The sequence below is a fragment of the Nicotiana tabacum genome, chromosome 9, assembly GCF_000715075.1.
Source record: "Nicotiana tabacum cultivar K326 chromosome 9, ASM71507v2, whole genome shotgun sequence".
Lineage (NCBI taxonomy): Eukaryota > Viridiplantae > Streptophyta > Magnoliopsida > Solanales > Solanaceae > Nicotiana > Nicotiana tabacum.
In genome coordinates this window covers 64,433,163-64,451,631 of record NC_134088.1, presented here as the reverse complement: position 1 = coordinate 64,451,631, position 18,469 = coordinate 64,433,163, and the positions used below count along the sequence as shown (strand labels likewise).

General features: G+C 40.2%; 1 long non-coding RNA gene across 1 annotated transcript; it reads left to right on the top strand.

Moving 5' to 3' along the window:
- The first annotated feature begins 836 nt into the window (after window positions 1-836).
- LOC107825639 (uncharacterized) lies at window positions 837-3,329 on the top strand. Its single transcript, XR_001657129.1, has 2 exons — window positions 837-1,017; window positions 3,121-3,329. It is a non-coding gene; the product is annotated as an uncharacterized LOC107825639 (long non-coding RNA).
- The last annotated feature ends 15,140 nt before the right edge of the window (window positions 3,330-18,469 follow it).

Sequence of the window (18,469 nt, the reverse complement as noted above, 5' to 3'; positions counted from 1 at the left end):
AACTATTCCTAGGCTTGGAATCCCAAACGAACCTCGATAACACAAAAGTCTACTCCAAACCAAATTTAAAGAACTAGGAAACCTTCAATGAACCAATTTTCCACATTAAGCGCTGAAACGCTTCTGGGTTAACCGAAACCCGATCCGAACACATGCCCAAGTTCGAAATCATCATTCGAACATATTAGAACGTTCAAATCTCGGTTCCGAGGTTGTTTACTCAAAATGTTGACTCAAGTCAAACTTGGCCACCTTAGGCCACTAATAAGGAATTAAGTGTTCCGATTTCAACCCGAACCCTTCCAAACCTAAACTAACCATCTCTGCAAGTCATAAAATAGTAAAAGCATATACGAGGAGTCTTAATTAGGAAAACGGGGATCGATAAAGCAAAATGTCCGGTCGGATCATTACATTCTCCACCTCTTAAACAAACATTCATCCTCGAACGGGTCTAGAATCATACCTAGAGTGCCGAACACTACTAGAAAATGATTTTATTGGAACGGTTATTGTGAAACGATTTTATAACTGTTACAATAGATCATATACTGGAACAGTTTTAACCATCCTAATAGAGTCAAAAGGCTTTTGGGACACATCTAAAGAATAACTGTTCCAATAGTATAATAACTGTCACCATAAGTAAATATATGGAGACGGCTTGTAAAGGCGATACGATAAAGTTATATGTGGGTACGGTTTGATAAAATAAAAGTATATTGGAACGATTTACTTTTCCCTCCTACATATTTATTAAAAAAACAAAAAAATAAATAAATGACCCCATTAATATTTTAATAACTCTTTAATATATTTTTTAAATTAAAACATTATTATGGAATGTTCCGTCACTCTCTCTCTCTCAAAACCTTGAATTAGATATCGTCTCTCTCAGCCTCAACCTAGAACACATCGACCTCACCATCGACGAGCTCTGTCGGCCAGCTCGGGCGAAGGACGATAACTGCCGGTGAATGATGACCAGTTTCGGCTAACATACGAGCAATCTCCGAGGTAGGCTATTGATTTTTCCCCTGTTTGATGTTTGTATAACTATTCGATTTTAGCTTTCTTTTTTCCCTTATGTTTTCTTTATTTGGTAATAGTTCCGATAAACCCATTATTTTTCTTATGCTTTGTTTGTATTACATGATACATTTTGTGATTTCTAGTTTGCGAAATTGGGGGATTCATTTATTAGGTTTTGATTTTCTGTTTGAAACCATGAGATTTTCTTTGTTCGATGTTTGCTATCGATGTTCGATCTTCGTTGTTCGCTGTCTTGGTTATTCAGAAAAATCGTTTCGCTGCTCCTTTTTTTTTTTTCTGGTAATATTTTTGATAAACACATTCTTTTACTTCTGTCCGATTATGCTTGTGCTGCTTTCACTTAAAATTTTGAGATTCGTTCATGTCTGTGCTTTAGTCTAACGGGTAACTGGTTGCCTTCACGTCTATTAGACATTGGGGTTATTCTTCTCAAACAAATTGCTTGCCTTTCTAAATTTTCTTGCTTGGTAAAAATGATGCTATCTAATCCTTAAAATCCATCTAATAAACTTTCGAAAGTAGAGCTTTTTCGACTTATTGGTAGCTCGTCAATCATACTCTCATAGTTGTAATTAATAACTTAATGCAAAGAACGAAAAGCTATAAGCATTCTGTGCAAGTTGTAAACTGTTGAGGTCTTTTCTTTATAATTACGACCTAGGAACTTAACTTACCCATTTCCAATTACATATTTTGTCCAATTTTATGATGTTATTTGGTCACAATATGTTTCACAATAGTAGAACTTTCCTTGAATAGTGAATATCCAAACCTCTTTCTAAGCAAAGGCAGAAAAGACGGCCTAATTCTAGTCCTGCCTACTTCATTATAAAATGTAAAGGTACAAGGCTCAAGTCCTTAAACTATTATATGTACAGTAAACTTTTAAGCAAATGAAAGGGACTATGGATAGTAGACATAGAAACACCTAATACAATGAACTTATAAGTTGGTATGTACAGTCCAATTGAAATCAGAACTGCAGCATATATCTGTAGCTAATTTTTACAAATTTAAACAAGGCTGAATCCATGGAAGAATTGTTGCTGTTGAGACGGGTTTATATGGTCAGTGAGGATAGTTATAGCGAACTTCAACTTGCTTGTAATTGAGGCGTAGTAGTAGTTGTTGTAGGAGTTCTTCATCCTTAGTTTCTTGTCCTATATGATAAGTGTTTAGAATTTGGTCTCAATACATCTTCTAAACAAGATTCTGCTCATTTATTTTGTGCATTGTAGGATCATTATCTTTTGGTTAATTTTAGCCAAAGCACTTGAGAGCTTAGATAGTGAAAACGAATCATGTGCGATTATATTGATTTTGCTTCCATGCCTTCAATAAAAAGAAGGTTGTTCTCAAAAGTTTAACAATCCATGGAAGAACAGTTGCTGGAAAATGGAGAGAACAACAGATGGATAATAACAAGGGAATGGGATACTTATTATGAAGAACTGAAGAAGTTGACTCGTATAGCAGCACCAATGGTGGCAGTTTCTGTATTGCAGTATCTGTTGCAAGTTGTATCGGTGTACTTAGTGACTAAGAACTTTGTTTCACACTTATATTTACATGAGAAAGCTGGTAAAAAAACTTATTTTGTGCACCTTTTTCTATAGGTTTTGCATCCTTAGAGACCTGGTTATGATATTTAGGAATTTCTCGAGAACTTGTGTTAGTTGCCTTCTCATTCTTATCATCTTTAGTCCCATTAGAAACACCAAGGAATCGAGCTGCTACTGTTGAACTTTGTCCAGATTTATCATGAACCACCTGTTGAAGTTGCCCAGCATCTTCATTCACATCTTTACCATATGTTTTATCCAGAACATGTTGTTTCACCTCGATTGTTTTGATTAATGAATTAGCTCGATCATCAATTACACCAAAATTTGAACACACAGCCTTGTGCACCCCAGCTCTCTTCTCCTGCACACCTGTAACTATCTGCATATTTGACTGTCCATTCACTTGTTGCTGCACCTCGACTGCTTTGGTGCACACTTAATTGTCATTCAATTATCTTAAAAAAATGTTTAATTATTTCTAAATTGTCTTTTGCATGTGCAGCGATTGCGAATGAAAGCAGTGATGAAGACCTTACTTGAGTGTTGTTGATCGTTGTTAGACTTTCTATTATCATGTTCAAGGATATTTTAGTTTAGAGCTTTATTTTTGTATGCAAACTCATATATTTTAACTTTTGAATTGTTGATCAAACAATGTATTCATATTTTGTTTTTGTTTATGGATAATGCTAGTTGGATATTTTAATTTTATTTCGTGGTTTATATAAGTTATGGTGTATAAAATTTCATTGCGTAGGAAAATATTCCTCATTTTGCTTCCATAAATATCAAAAATTACAATTGCGAATTATTGCAATAGAGAATATAACCGTTCCAATAGACCTAGCCAATAATAACAGCATCCCCTAATAACCGTTGCAATAGGATATTGATAGTTGTACCAATATATCACAAAACCGTTGTAATATATCATGAAAACTGTTGAAATAGACTTAAAAAAATCTCTGGTGTAATTGTACCACAACGGTTTATAACCGTCCCTACAGAACAGACAACTGTTCCCATAGGTGGAACATGGTAGCAGTCACATAACCGTTACAATATCCCTATATGGAGACGGTTTTGAAACCGTTACAAAAAACAGTTCCAATTGCCCTATTGTAACAATGAATCCTGGAACGCGTCCCAATCTGTCCCATTAGCCCTACAGGGACGGTTATTGTATATATTGCCACGGTTTTAGTAGGGTTGCCATAGGCGTAATTTCTAGTAGTGGAATAAGTGCGGATATCTGCTCCTCATGTCCTCCCCGGCCTCCCAAGTCGCTTCCTCGACTGATTGACCCCTCCATTGGACCTTTACCGCAGAAATCTTCTTGGACCTCAACTGGCGAACCTACCTGTCAACAATGGCAACTGGCTCCTCCTCATAGCCCAAACTCTCATCTAGCTGAACTGTGTTGTAATCTAACATAGTAACCTGTCGGCATGGTACCTCCGGAGCATAGACACGTTGAAGACCGGATGAACTCCCGATTGAGATGCAAGGCAAGCTCATAAGCAACCTCCCCAACTCGCCTCAACACCTCAAATGGATGAATAAACCTTGGGCTCAGCTTGCTCTTTTTCCCGAACGTCATGATGCCCTTCATTGTTGAGACTTTCAAGAGAACCTTCTCGCCAACCATAAATGATAAATCACACGCCTTCTGATCTGCGTAGCTCTTCTGTCTGGTGTGTTGTGCAAAGCCGCTCCTGAATCAACTTTACCTTCTCTAAGGCATCCTTCACTCAATCAGTGCCATATAACTTAGCCTCGCCGGGCTCAAACCATCTGATGGGCGAACGACATCGCCGACCATATAAAGCCTCAAATGGAGCCATCTCGATGCTAGACTGATAACTGTTGTTTAAGCAAACTCGGCCAAGGGCAAGAATCTGTCCCACTTCCCTCCGAAGTCAATGAGACATGCTCTGAGCATATCCTCCAGAATATTAACTGTCCGCTCTGACTGCCCGTCAGTCTGCGGATGAAAGGTTGTGCTGAGCTCTACTCGGGTACCCAACTCGCTCTGTACTGCTCTCCAGAACTGTGAAGTGAACTGAGGACCTCTATCTAATATGATGGAAACAGGCACACCATGCAACCGAATAATCTCCTAAATGTAGATCTATGCCAACCTCTCTAAAGAGTAAGTAGTCACCACCGGAATAAAGCGTGCCAACTTGGTTAGTCAGTCGACAATAACCCAGATGGCATCAAACTTCCTCAACGTCTGCGGCAATCCAACAACAAAGTCCATAGTGATGCGCTCCCACTTCCACTCTAGTATAAACATCTGCTGGAGTAGACCACCTGGCCTCTGGTGCTCATACTTGACCTGCTGGCAATTTAGACATCTCGCCACATACTCAACTATGTCCTTCTTCATCCGCCGCCACTAATAATGCTACCTCAGATCGCGATACATCTTCGTAGCACCTGGATGAATAGAATACCTAAAACTGTGTGCCTCCTCTAAAATTCTCCCTCAAGCCATCAACATTAGGAACACATAGGCGACCCTGGAGTCGCAGAACACCATCCTCACCGATAGTAACCTCCTTGGCACCACCATCTAGTACCGTCTCTTTGAGAACCAACAAGTGCGGATCATCGTACTGACAAGCCTTGATCCGCTCAAGTAATAAAGACTAAGCCACAACACATGAAAGAACTCGACCGGGCTCTGAAACATCCAACCTCACAAGTCTGTTAGCTAAGGACTGAATGTCTAAAGACAATGGCCTCTCCTCTGCCGAAATGAAGGCCAAACTACCTATACTATCGGCCTTTCTGCTCAAGGTATCCGCAACCAAATTCGCCTTACCCAGATGGTAAAGGATGATAATATCATAGTCCTTTAGTAACTCAAGCCACCTGCGCTGTCTCAAAGTAAAGTCCCTCTGCTGAAATAAATGCTGTAAGCTGCGATGATTGGTGTAAACCTCACAGGACACCCCATAGAGAAAATGCCTCCAGATTTTGAGAGCATGAACTATCGCGGACAATTCCAAATTATGCACAGGGTAATGCTTCTTGTGGGGCTTCAGCTGGCGTGAAGCGTATGTAATAACTCGCCCCTCCTGCATCAATACACAACCCAAGCCAATGAGCGAATTGTCACAATACACGATATGTATCCCTGAACCGGAGGGCAACACTAACACTGGTGATGTAGCCAAAGCGGTCTTGAGCTCCTGAAATCTCGCCTCGCAATCATCGGACCATCTTAACGGAGCACCCTTCTGGGTCAATCTAGTCAAGGGCGCTACAATAGACGAGAAGCCCTCCACGAACCAACGATAATAACCTACTGACCCAAAAAAACTCCTGATCGCGGTCGCTGTGGTAGGACGAGGCCAACCCTAGACTGCCACAATCTTCCTAGGATCTACCTTAGTACCCTCACCTGATACAACATGCCCAAGAAAGCCACAAAATCTAACAAGAACTCGCACTTGGAGAACTTAGCATAAAGCTTCTGTTACCGCAAGTTCTGAAGCACTAATCTCAAATGCTACTTGTGCTCCTCCATACTACGCGAGTAGATCAATATGTCATCAATGAAGACAATGACAAATGAGTCGAGATACGGCCTGAACACTCGGTTCATCAAATCCATAAATGCCACCGGGGTCATGCCGAAGGACATCACAAAAAACTCATAGTGTCCATATCGAGTCCGAAAAGCCGTTTTTGGAATATCCGAAGCACGAATCTTTAGCTTATGATACCCAGATCTCAAGTCGATCATTGAGAACACCTGGCACTCTGCAATTGGTCAAACAAGTCATCAATGCACGGCAACAGGTACTTATTCTTGATGGTGACTTTGTTCTACTGGCAGTAATCAATGCACATCCGTATACTCCCATCGTTCTTCCTCACAAACAACACCGATGTGTCCCAAAGAGACACACTGGGCCTAATGAACCCCTTCTCCAGTAGCTCCTGAAGCTGCTCCTTTAACTCTCCCAGCTCCTTGGGAGCCATACGGTAAGGCGAAGTAGAAATAGGCTGGGTGCCTGGCACAAAATCAATGTCGAAATCGATATCCTGATCTGGTGGCATACTTGGTAGATCAGCAAGAAATACATCGAAAAACCCTCGTACCACACGCACTGTATCTAATGCAGGAGTCTCTGCAGTAGTATCCCGAACAAAGGACAAGTAGGACAAACAACCCTTCTCGGCCATATGTCGAGCCTTCAAGAAAGAAATAACCCGGCTGGAAGTACCGATAGACGAACCCCTCCATTCTAATCTATGCAACTCAGGCATCGCCAAGGTAACAATCTTGGCATAGCAATCAATAATGGCATGGTACGGGGACAAACAGTCCATGACCAAGATCACCTCGAAATCAACCATATCGAGCAATAGAAGATCCACTCTGGTCTCATATCTATAGAAAGTCACCACACAGGACCGGTAGACCCGATCCACAATAATAGAATCACCCACTAGCGTAGACACATATACAGGTATGCCCAAGGACTCGCGAGACACATCTAGATAAGGAGAAAATAGAGAAGAAACATAGGAGTAAGTAGACCTCAGATCAAATAATACCGAGGCATCCCTACGACAGACGGAAATAGTACATGTGATCACTGCATCGGTGGCAATTGCCTACGGCCTGGCGGGGATAGCATAGAATCTAGCCGGAGCACCACCTGGCTATCATCCACCTCTAGGATGACCCCTACCCACCTGCCCTCCGCTTCTGACTGGCCGGGCGGGCGGTGTGGTAGCTAGTGCGGTAATCATGGGCCGATGGTCTTGCTGCTTGGCCCTGGCCCGAAATCTAGGACACAACCTCTTCGCATGGCCAAGATACCCGCACTCGAAACAACCCCTCGAAGCAATGGACTGCTGACCTGAAGTCTGACCCTGTTGGTCTGAATACCCACTGGAGGAACCCTGGAGAGCTGGCGGACGGTAAGTACTCTCTGGAATGGCACTGAAGTAGGGTCGGGCTGGAGCACTCCGAGCATGCGGTGGTGCTGATTGCATGGGCCTGCTGGGCTGACCCCTTATGAACTGGCCTCTGCCCCCAGGTGGGGCGCTGCTGAATCCTCCAAACTGCTGGGGCTGCTTGTTCCTTAGTGCAAACTCTCTGTTACGGTTGCGAATACGCTCGATCCTTCGAGCTATATCCACAACTTGATGAAAGGGAGTCCCTATCTCTGCCTCAAGGGCCATAGAAACCTGAATCTCAGGGTGCATACCTGCAATGAACCTTCGCACCCTCTATGCGTCTGTTGGGAGTATAATAGTTTCATGGTGAGACAAGTCAGTTAATCTCGCCTCATAGTCGATCACAGACATATGACCCTGACGAAGTCGCTCAAACTGACCCCAAAGCTCCTCTCTCTTTGAAGGTAGTATGTACTTCTCCAAGAGCATATGTGTAAACTGATCCCAAGTCAAGGGAGGTGAACCTGCTGGCCTGCTAAGACTGTAAGCCTTCTACTATTTGCGAGCCTTACCCTCAAGTTGAAAGGTGGTGAAGTCCACCCCGTTGGACTTCAATATCCCCATGTTCTAGAGCCTATCCTTGCACCGGTCAATGAAATCCTGGGGGTCCTCAGACCACTCACCCCCAAAGTTAGGGGGTGAAGTCTAGTCTATCTATCCAGCCGCTTCTACTGATCAATGGTCGCGACTGGTACAGCCTTTGGCACAACCGCTGCAACTGGCTGGGCTCCGCCTGCAGGTAGCGCTCTTGGGGTCTGATAAATGGCAACGACGTGTCCTGGAGCCTGAGGGATAGGGATCTGTGCTCCGCCTCATTCTTGAGATGTGGCACAGTCCACTGGAAATAAACCAGTCTGCGTCATAGAGTCCATGAACCACAACATACGGCCTATGACCTCCTGAAATCCCGATGCAGTCATGAAATCTGCTGGGGTTGGCTCAACTGCAGGCGCCTCGTCCTACTCCTCAATAATAGGATCCTCCACTGGATCCATTGGTGGTACAACGGGAGCAACTCTAGGATGACCTCGTCCTCTGACAGGAGCTGGAGCCCTTCCCCGGCCTCGGCCTCTGGCAACGAGAGGAGCAGCTCCTCTACCGCCTGGTACATCCGCCGTGCACGTTCTCACCATCTATGAGAGATCAATAGAAAGACACTTAGCACAATATCAACTGCACGATAGGAGATGAAGAAATAGACATTTCCTAACACCCTATAGCCTCTCGAAGATAAGTACGGACGTCTCCGCACCGATCCGCAAGACTCTACTAGGCCTGCCCATGACTCGTGATACCTATGTAAACCTAAAGCTCTGATACCAAGTTGTCACGATCCAAAACACATGATAGGTCGCGATAGAACCTAACACCACTATTAGGCAAGCCCACAAGTGAAACTACTATTTCTTTACCCCTTTTAACATTTAAAATAAAAGTTTTCCTTTTTAAAAGAACAAAATAAGTAAGATCCCATGCAACCGTATATGTTTCTTAACAAAATACCAGCATAATAAGTACATCCACTGTAGTGATAGAAATGATGAGTACATCAATACATAAATGCTAAAAGTCCACAAAACCCGGTGTCACAAGTGCATGAGCAATCTAGAGAATATATAAAACTAGTACAACTACTGTCTAAAAGTGAGACAGAAATAATAAACAAGGTAGAGGGAGACTTCGGTGCTGCAGATCATAGCAAGGCAAGTGGCTCACCACTAAGTCTCCATAGATGATCGGCTATGCGCTCGCGTGACCACTGGTAGTACCTATCTCAATACCTGCACATCAGTGCAGAAGTGTAGCGTGAGTACGGAAAACAATGCGTACCCAATAAATATCTAGTCTAAGCTCGAAGAAGTAGTGATGAGGGGTCGACTTGACACTTACTAGAGCTCAAATAACAATATAAATACATAAAGTAGAGATGGCGAGTGTACAAGAAGTAGCAGCGAAGCAAATAAAAGTAACTACAGTATGTTCACCCATGTGTCTATATCAATCACTAAACATGTCATAACCGTCCTTGAAGGCGCTAACTTGATAATTACCAAACCAAATCCAATTCCACTTATTACGCACGAAGCTGCCGAGGCGAACGTCCCGATCCCATAGGAATAGTGGTACTCAGTACTGCCGAGGCGAACGACCTGATTCCGTAAGAATAGTATTACCGTCATGCCGAGGAGAACGAACCGATCCCATAAGAGTAGTGTTACCATCATGACGAGGCAAAGGGCCCGATCCCATAAGAGTAAAGGTATTTACCTCGCTCTCGGAAGCACTTGCGAGACGAGAAGACACAGATTTATAGTTTATCAAGTATTTCCCAATTTTTCTAAAGTAAGAAACTAAGTTGATATCTCCAATTTAAATCCTCAATCTCAGTCCTAATCACAACAATTAATACACATGATAGTCATAAATAGTACAATTAAAGGCATGATGTGAATCTAAGTCTACCCAGACATATCATGAAATATAGCTACGTACGGACTCTTGTCACCTCGTGCGTACGTAGCTCCCCACAACAAGTAGCACACAACAATAATACACCTAAGGGGATAAGTTCCCTCTTACAAGGTTAGGCAAGAGACTTACCTCGATTTTAAGTCCTCAATCTGGTTCTTCAACCTCACTAGAACTCCTCAAATGACGCTGAGAACTCATAAACTAACCAAAAGTCGTATAAACAAATAAATATATGCTCAAAAGTTCATAATTTAGCTATTAGAGTAATTACCCAACCCAATTTGGAAGGTTACTAAAATTCACCCTCGGGCTCACGTGCCCGGATTCCAAACAATTTTGAATATAAATGTTACCTATGACCTCAAGAACTCATATATATAATTTATTCCCAATTACATAATAGATTTTGTGGTCAAATCTTATTTTTAACAAACCCTAGGTTCTAACAAAATCTCACAAGTTTTCCCTTAATTTCATGTTTAATCTACCTATAATCCGTGTATTTAGCTAAAGAATTGATAGAGTTAACTTACCTCTTTATGTTGATGAAAATTCCCCACAAAATGCTCTCAAAATCACCCAAGACCAAGTGGAAAATGAGAGAAAAAAGACCAAGTCCCGCATTAAAAATCCGTTTTGCCCAGTGATTTCATGTTCGCGATCCCGGAAGAAGTCACGCGATCGCGAAGGCATAACTGGCCCAGACAGTGGATCTCTTCTTCTCGAACGCAAGGGCTGTCTCACGATCGCGAAGGCTTTCCTATCCTAAGCTTCACAAACGCGAAGAGCAAACACGGCTGGCCCACCCCAGGCCCTTTGTTCTTCGCGAACGCGAAGGCACCAGTCCTACACCTACGCGAACGTGGCCCCATGAACGCGAACGTGAAGGGAAAAAATGCCCAGCCCCCAATTCCTTCTCAGCTAATGCGACTCCACCTCCACGTTCGCGAATAAGGAAACCAGAACAAGCATTTTCATATTTTCCAGACTTAGCTCCGGGTGGTCTGAAATTCATCCGAGCCACCCGGGTGTAACACCCCGTAAATTCATCTTACGTATGAATGTTTTAAATGAGTAGTAATGTTATATTTTTGAAATGTGAAGTTCTATCGGTATGAATATGGGTGGAAATAGTTATTTTAGAATCAAGACGGATAGTGAGGTGTATAAGATTCGATAAAATCGACTAAGCTTAGAAAGGGTCTGTCTTTCAGCAGAATTTAGTGACAATGTGTAAGGCATTTGGGACAACTAAAATCACAAAAGTTGTAGCCCTTTGAAATAGATTTCCAACGATATATTGTGGAGCCCGAACGGATCTCTGTGCAAATCGTTATGAGCGTTTTACTGAGCAAAGCGCAGTATGCGCGCCAAGTGCGCGCCCGGATGGTCCTGTGCGCAGCCGCGAACTTGTGGCAGTGCTACTGCTTTTCTGCATTAGGTGCGTGGTTAGGCCTTCAGGTGCGTGGGAGCGCACCCGGGGGGTTATTTATAAAGCCCCACTTCGTCCCCCACACCCCAAAACACAAAAACATGCTCTAGAAAGGGAAGTTCTCAAGAACCTAACCTCCCCCAAGGTCCCTCCACCATCCAAGGTGAGTTTTAATGGTGATTCTAAGTTAATTTCAATTCTTCAACACCTTATTAACATGTATAAATTCTTCAAATCATTAGATATTCGACTGGGACATCATTGTTGAGGAAAGAAACCGTAGAACTTGAATTCAAGATGATTGAACGTCAAAAGGTAATATCGTCACCCTCTAAATGATTATAGCATTGGATTAATGATTATAGACTCTAAGGTAATGAGATATGAGTTGATGGGTTTGATTGAAAAGCATGAACGGTTATAGGTTTGGATTGTTGATTGTTGATTATTGATTAAGGGTATTGTTATCTTATGGGTGATAAAGAATGGTATTGATTATAGTAATTTGAGATTTTAGAATTTATCTATGAGCAAGAGAATGGGTTGTTGGGTATAGAAACACCATTAATAAGGACTATGAAGCTGTATGCCTACCAAGTGTTTGATAAAAGGCCTAAGTGACCAAAACATGAGTATTATTGCTAATATGGAATCCCTTTGACTTGTATTGATATAGATTAAAGTTGAAAGAGTTGGCGAATATTGTATTACGCTCAAGAGCAGGAAGTTAAGGTATGTGAGGCTAACTCTCTATGTTTGGTAATGTTAATGATTCTCCCTACACTACGTTCTTTTATGACGTTACTAATTGCCTCAGAAATATAGTTAAGCCTAGTTCCTTGAATAGTTGCAGAACTTCTATTATCTAGCTCCATAACTCATTCATGACTTTCATTTGGAACATTGTGAGCTCAGTGCGTATTCAATATAGACTTGGGTTCGATGCCCATGAGTCTCTGTCTAGATTACTCAACATGTCATAAACTTTCGAAGTTTCAGTTTTCATAATCAGTTCAACAATACAGGTCTCAGTCTAGTCTAATTCAGTATTCCAATATCATGTAACTCAATATGATTCAGTATTTCAGCATCACATATTGTAGTATGATTCTCAGTTCCTGAATTTAAATCCCTGAATGTTGAACACCTGTATTTGGGCCTGAGGCTGTAGTTTATATGCTTTATGCATATTTGGACCTGAGGCTGTAGTTTATATGCTTTATGCATATTTGGGCCTGAGGCCGTAGTTTATGCTTTATGCATGTTTGGGCCTGATGCCGTAGTTGATGCTTTATGCATTTTTGGGCCTAAGGCCGTAGTTATGTATATGTATACTTGGGTCTGAGGCCGTAGTTTATTCAGATAAACAATTTGTTCAGATATGGGAGTATTCATATCCTTACTTCTTTTGTTTAGTTCAGTTATCAGTTATCATTTCAGTTATTAGTTATCATTTTAGTTATAAGTTATCAGTTTTCATTTCAGTTTCAGTTTCAATAGTTATCATTTTAGTTATCAATTATCAATTCTCAGTTATTATCTTAGTTTTAGTTTCAGCATTTATAGTTCTTTCTTTCAGTTGCTTTACATACCAGTGCAATTTAAATGTACTGACATCCCTTTTTGCCCGGGGCCTGCATCTCACGATGCATGTAATAATTTACAGGTTGATAATTCATAGCGCTAGGATTCTCGTACCAGCTATTTGGTGATCCCAGTTCTTTCGGGGCATTATCATTACCTTACAGTCTTCAGTATTTTCAGACAGTCAATGTTTTCAATACTTCATTAGATGCTTTATAGACTAGAGTAACAGTTAGACAGAGTCACCGGCTTTTCATGTTAAGCTATGTTGGCTACAAATATGTTTCAGAATTGTATAAGTATTTCCGCACCTTTATTTATATCATCCAGACTTAAGTATATCAGCATGTGTTAGTTTATCTTCTGCATTCAGTATGTTATGATATCACATATTGATTCAGCCAGCCAGTTGGTTCTCTCGGTCGCATGTAGTCAAGCACCAGACGTCCAGTCCCAGGTTCGGGGCTTGAAAAAGCTTGGTATCAGAGCACTAGGTTCAGGAGTCCTAGGGAGTCTATGAAGCTGTGTCCAGTGGAGTTTCCTTTATATGTGTTTGCCGACCACTCATATAAATGGTTAACCACCAAGACATTCAGGATTGTCTCATTTCTTTCTACTCTAGATCGTGCCATGAAACTTAGAGCAATAGGTAATCTTCTCTTACTATCGAATTCCATACGTATCAAATGCCCAAGCGACGAGCAAGAAAAAACTTAAGGTCCTAGAGAGAATGATTGCCCATTAGGGTATAATTATGGAGTACAGGTTGGTAGCAAATGAGACTTGGGAGTATTTTAAAAGTGGAATTCAATGGGTAGTAATACATATTAGAACAAAACCTTATCAAAAAGTAAAAAAGCGGTTATTATGTTCTATAGTTATCAGTGTACCTTAGTTATCAGTTACACAGTCTTTAGTTAACAGGGTTATGGTTATTCAGTACGCCGGAATTTAGTTATATGTTTACCAGATCTCCAATTTTCAGTGCGTCCAAATTCCGGTGACTTATGAGTATATTGTAACACCCCGAAAAATTTTGAAGTACTTAAGTGCTAGTAAGAAAGTTGATGTGTACTAATTATATTATTTTGTGTGCAGACGATGACTATTAATATGAGATGGATATCAATTAGATATGATAATAAGTGTACGAGGCATATTATAAGTAATATGGGGCCTAAGGGGAGCCCTAAGTCCAAGTCAAGTTGGAATTTATATGATAGGCTAAAAGTTCCAAATGAGTACGTACAAGATTGAACTTTAGATGAGCATATCTACATATATATAAGGAGTTATGTGATAGATGACCTATCAAATTAAAGATCTTCGACTCTAGTTTCTAACGCTTCAAAGAGTTCATCATATGGACACTCCTACAAGAAGTTATGACCAAATTACCAAAGGCTGGCAGAATGTGATTCTGCGGCCAATTCTGCGACCGCAGAATCATTCTGCGGGTCGCAGAATGGTCGCAGAATTGACCAGTGCAGCCCAGTTCTGGGCATCAGTTTTGCGACCCGCATACCCATTCTGCAGTCCATTATGCGACCGCAGACCTGAGTTCAGAGGGTTAATTTTCCTATTTTCATAACCCGACCCCATTTTGATAAATAGCCTTTAGGGCTTATTTTGGGGTGATTTTCTGAGGATTTTAGAGAGAGGTAAGAGCATTTTAGAGAGATAAGGAGGAAACCTAACACTTTAATCATCCAATCTTACACTAATCTTTAAGAATCAGGGAAGCCAATCACAAGATCTTCATCTAAGAGGTAAGGTTCCATACCCTAGTCTTTAATTTTGAGTTTGGGGGTAAAAGATGGGTGATGGAGAGTATGATTCTTGGGTGTAAGAGTATTATTTATACATACTTGTACTAATAAAGTTTTTGGGAAGATTGTTGAGCTCAAATAAGTAAGGATTGGGTTGTGGAGTGTAGGAAATCTTGTAGAAGAACCTTGTAGTTAAATTTGCACACCTAGTGTTTGATAAAATGCTCAAATGAGGTAAAACCATGAATATCTTCCTAATTTGTGTTCAATTTTGTTATGTCTCAAAATAGATTGGGATTGCTAGAATTTTTGGAACGTTGTAGGTATTTAAGGAAAGCTCAAAGCGAGGTATGTTGGCTAAACTACTTCTTAGAATTGAATTCCATGATGTTCCCGTAAGTTTCAAGTGTGGTTGTCTCAAGTTCCTTATTCTATGTTCCAAGTTGTTCCCAATAAATTCGATTGTCCCGAATAAGCAAAGTGGCGAGAATTATGTATTCAAAACGTGTTCTGAATGTTCCTATCACATTATGTTATTCTTCGGGAATGTGTTCAAGAATGATATGTGTATTAAAATATTATTGCTTTGAGTCGTGTTACAAATGAAAACAAGTATGCCAAATTGTGTGAGAAAAACTCAATATGCTTAAGACTCTTAATTGCTAATATGTGTACCTAAAGTCTAGATTGGAAATGTCTTATTGTTGATAATCTATAAAGATGGTTGGAAGTGAAATAAGTGAATTGGGGATATAAAGTGTGGCCAGCGTGCCAAGAGTGAAAGTTATTCTTGTTGCCAATGGTGTCAATGAAATAAAATGATGTGAGAAAGATTATGAAATGATCTTTGATTCAATTGTTCCAAAATTGACTTCGAAAATAGAATTGCCTAAAACCTTATGAACTCAAGTGATGCCCATATGTAGTTGTTTTAACTAATTCTATGCTTTATAAGTAGTTTCGATGTGTTTTGCGTTCTTACATATTCGTGAGTCGAAATTGTGTATTGCCCTTTTTGGGAAAAAGTATTTCAAGAATAAATGATGTGTTACTTGTTTATGATTTTAACTTGTGATTCGATTGCCAATCATTTTACTCCATTTCTTGGAAAGAAATCCATTGCGTTTAAAGCTTTCATTACTAATGAACCTAAAGTTGTGATTTCTGGAATATTCTAGTTATTGATATTTATGATGATGATCCATGAAAGGGAAGAAATGAAAGTGTGGAATATGAAATACAGATATTGTGCCATGAATGAAGAATCATATGTGTGGCCAAGAGGGCCAAGGAAATAATAATGTTGAAAGTTGTTGAAAGTGCCAATGAGGCTATATACGGTATGAAAGGTTATGAGGTAAATGCATTTGTATTGTTGTTTCCTTTGTAAGCAAATCAAAAATATTTTTGGGAGTATCGATAGTCACCGAGGAAGCGTAGGTTGAAATAACCTAACCACGAAACTACACGTGCTGGTGTAGGAGTGGATTGTAATTATTCCCCGTGTTTAGGATGAGATTGATATGATAAATTTATTCCCCTTAATTGGGATGAGATGATTGATAGAAAAGAATGATGTTGATCCACATGGCATTGTGGTGACATAGCCTAGCCGATCGGGTCGTGATCGGACACCTTGTCGCCCACATAGTGGTGATTGTACTGGAAATTATAATTGAAATTGTGATTGTGGTTGATGTCTCGAATGATACGGCCTAGCCGATCGGGTCGTGATCGGACTCCGTGCTAAAAATACAGTGGTATTGGTATTTTGAATATTAGTATTGTGAACAGTGGTATTGCAAACAGTTGTATATCGGTGCTAAAGATCTCCCAACCAAAAATAATATTATCATCAGATTTTGATTATCACTTCACAGTGTTATCTTCATATTTTGGAAATTATTATGTTTTAACTTGGCGTTTGAATATCATTGATTGTTGATTGTTGTTTCCATGATTTTTCCTTTCTTACATTGGCATTCTATTTTGAAAGAGGACAGTTAGCTTTATATACTAGTACTATTCCATATGTACTAACGTCCCTTTTGTCGAGAGCACTGCATCTTCAATAGATGCAGGTGGTTCATCAGCGGGCAGCTTTGATCCTCATTAGCAGTCACTCTCTATTCAGCATGTTTTGGTGAGCCCTACTCTATTCCGGGCTTTATGTAATCTTATGTTGTATTTTGTACTATGAGGTATAGTCGGGGCCTTGTCGCTGGCACTTCCATTCTTCACTTCTGTTATACTTAGAGGCTCCGTAGACAGGATGTGGGTGGTATTCGATGTTGGGAATTGAACTACAAATGTTTATATTTGGCAAACATAATTTTCATTATATCTGTAAACTTGTAATAATTTGGAAATTATAAATGAAGTTGCTAATGGAAATGGAATGTGAGTTGTTAATGAAATCTTTTCAGTGTTTGATTAATAGAGTACATTTCCTATTTATTCATGGATGAGTTTGGGTATAAGGAAATCTAATAGGCTTGCTCGGCCGGGTTCACTCGGTTGAGCGCCGGTCGTGCTCCCTAAGTTTAGGGTGTGACATATATAGTGATGCATATGGGTGCTAAAGAAAAATGCAAGTAACAATGATTATAGCAAATACTTCGCATGTCTTAGGTCCGGATTAAGACTCAAGGCTCACTGGATGGTGCAGGAAGTGATTTATCAGATAATGGTACACTCTGAAGGAGAAGTTTGTGTATGGTAGTGTATCCATATGTGTTTTACGTCACAGAACAATTTCTTTTAATTCAGAAAATGGATCCATAGGTGGGATGATGATAGTTTAGATGTTAGACTCCACACACAAGTTAAGAATATAACCGCAACGGGCATAGAATTGATCAATATAGTTCTGGACAGAAAAGTGCCTAAGGGAAAATACCTAGGAGTCAGAAACATTTGTTTTTACCAAAGATGTGTTTTTCGTACGACTCATGCATATGACTAAGAAGATATGATATACGAAATGAGAACTAACAGCAGCCGATATTGAATTTCAGGGAATGATTTTAAGTTATTCAGATTTATTCAAATTATAACTAGCAAGTACCATGTTAGTAAGTTACTATATGAAGCAGCTATTATTGTGAGATAAAAGATATGATAGTTCTCCCTTAGATTATGTGACTAAGTGTTTACCCCGAATGTTTATAGTCTGATATAATTTTCAAGTATATAGAAAGTTTGGGGTTAGATATTCCAATTTCGTTTAAGACAGATGAATTACCTAAGTGTGATCCATGCACATAGTTTAGAAATAAAAACAAGATAGTATGCGACCGTAGAATAGGGTCAGATTGTGAGGGAAGTTAGGAATAGCCTTCTGCTTCACTTTAGTTATTCAAAGCAGAATTAGAAAATATGATGCCAGCAGGTAGTTTGTAAAAGAATAGTAAGTAAGGTTTGAGTAGACATAGTGAATTAGCAATTTCAGCAGAGCTAGTAGGTGTACGAGTTGATTTACTTAGGAAGGTCAATAACAGTGAGTGGTTAATAGTTTAAAATACCAAATGTGTGTTAGAACCCAAAGAGTTTAAGTTAAACCCGAAGTACAGTGACAGTGGGGAAAAATCAACTAGGTAGTAAGAGATCAA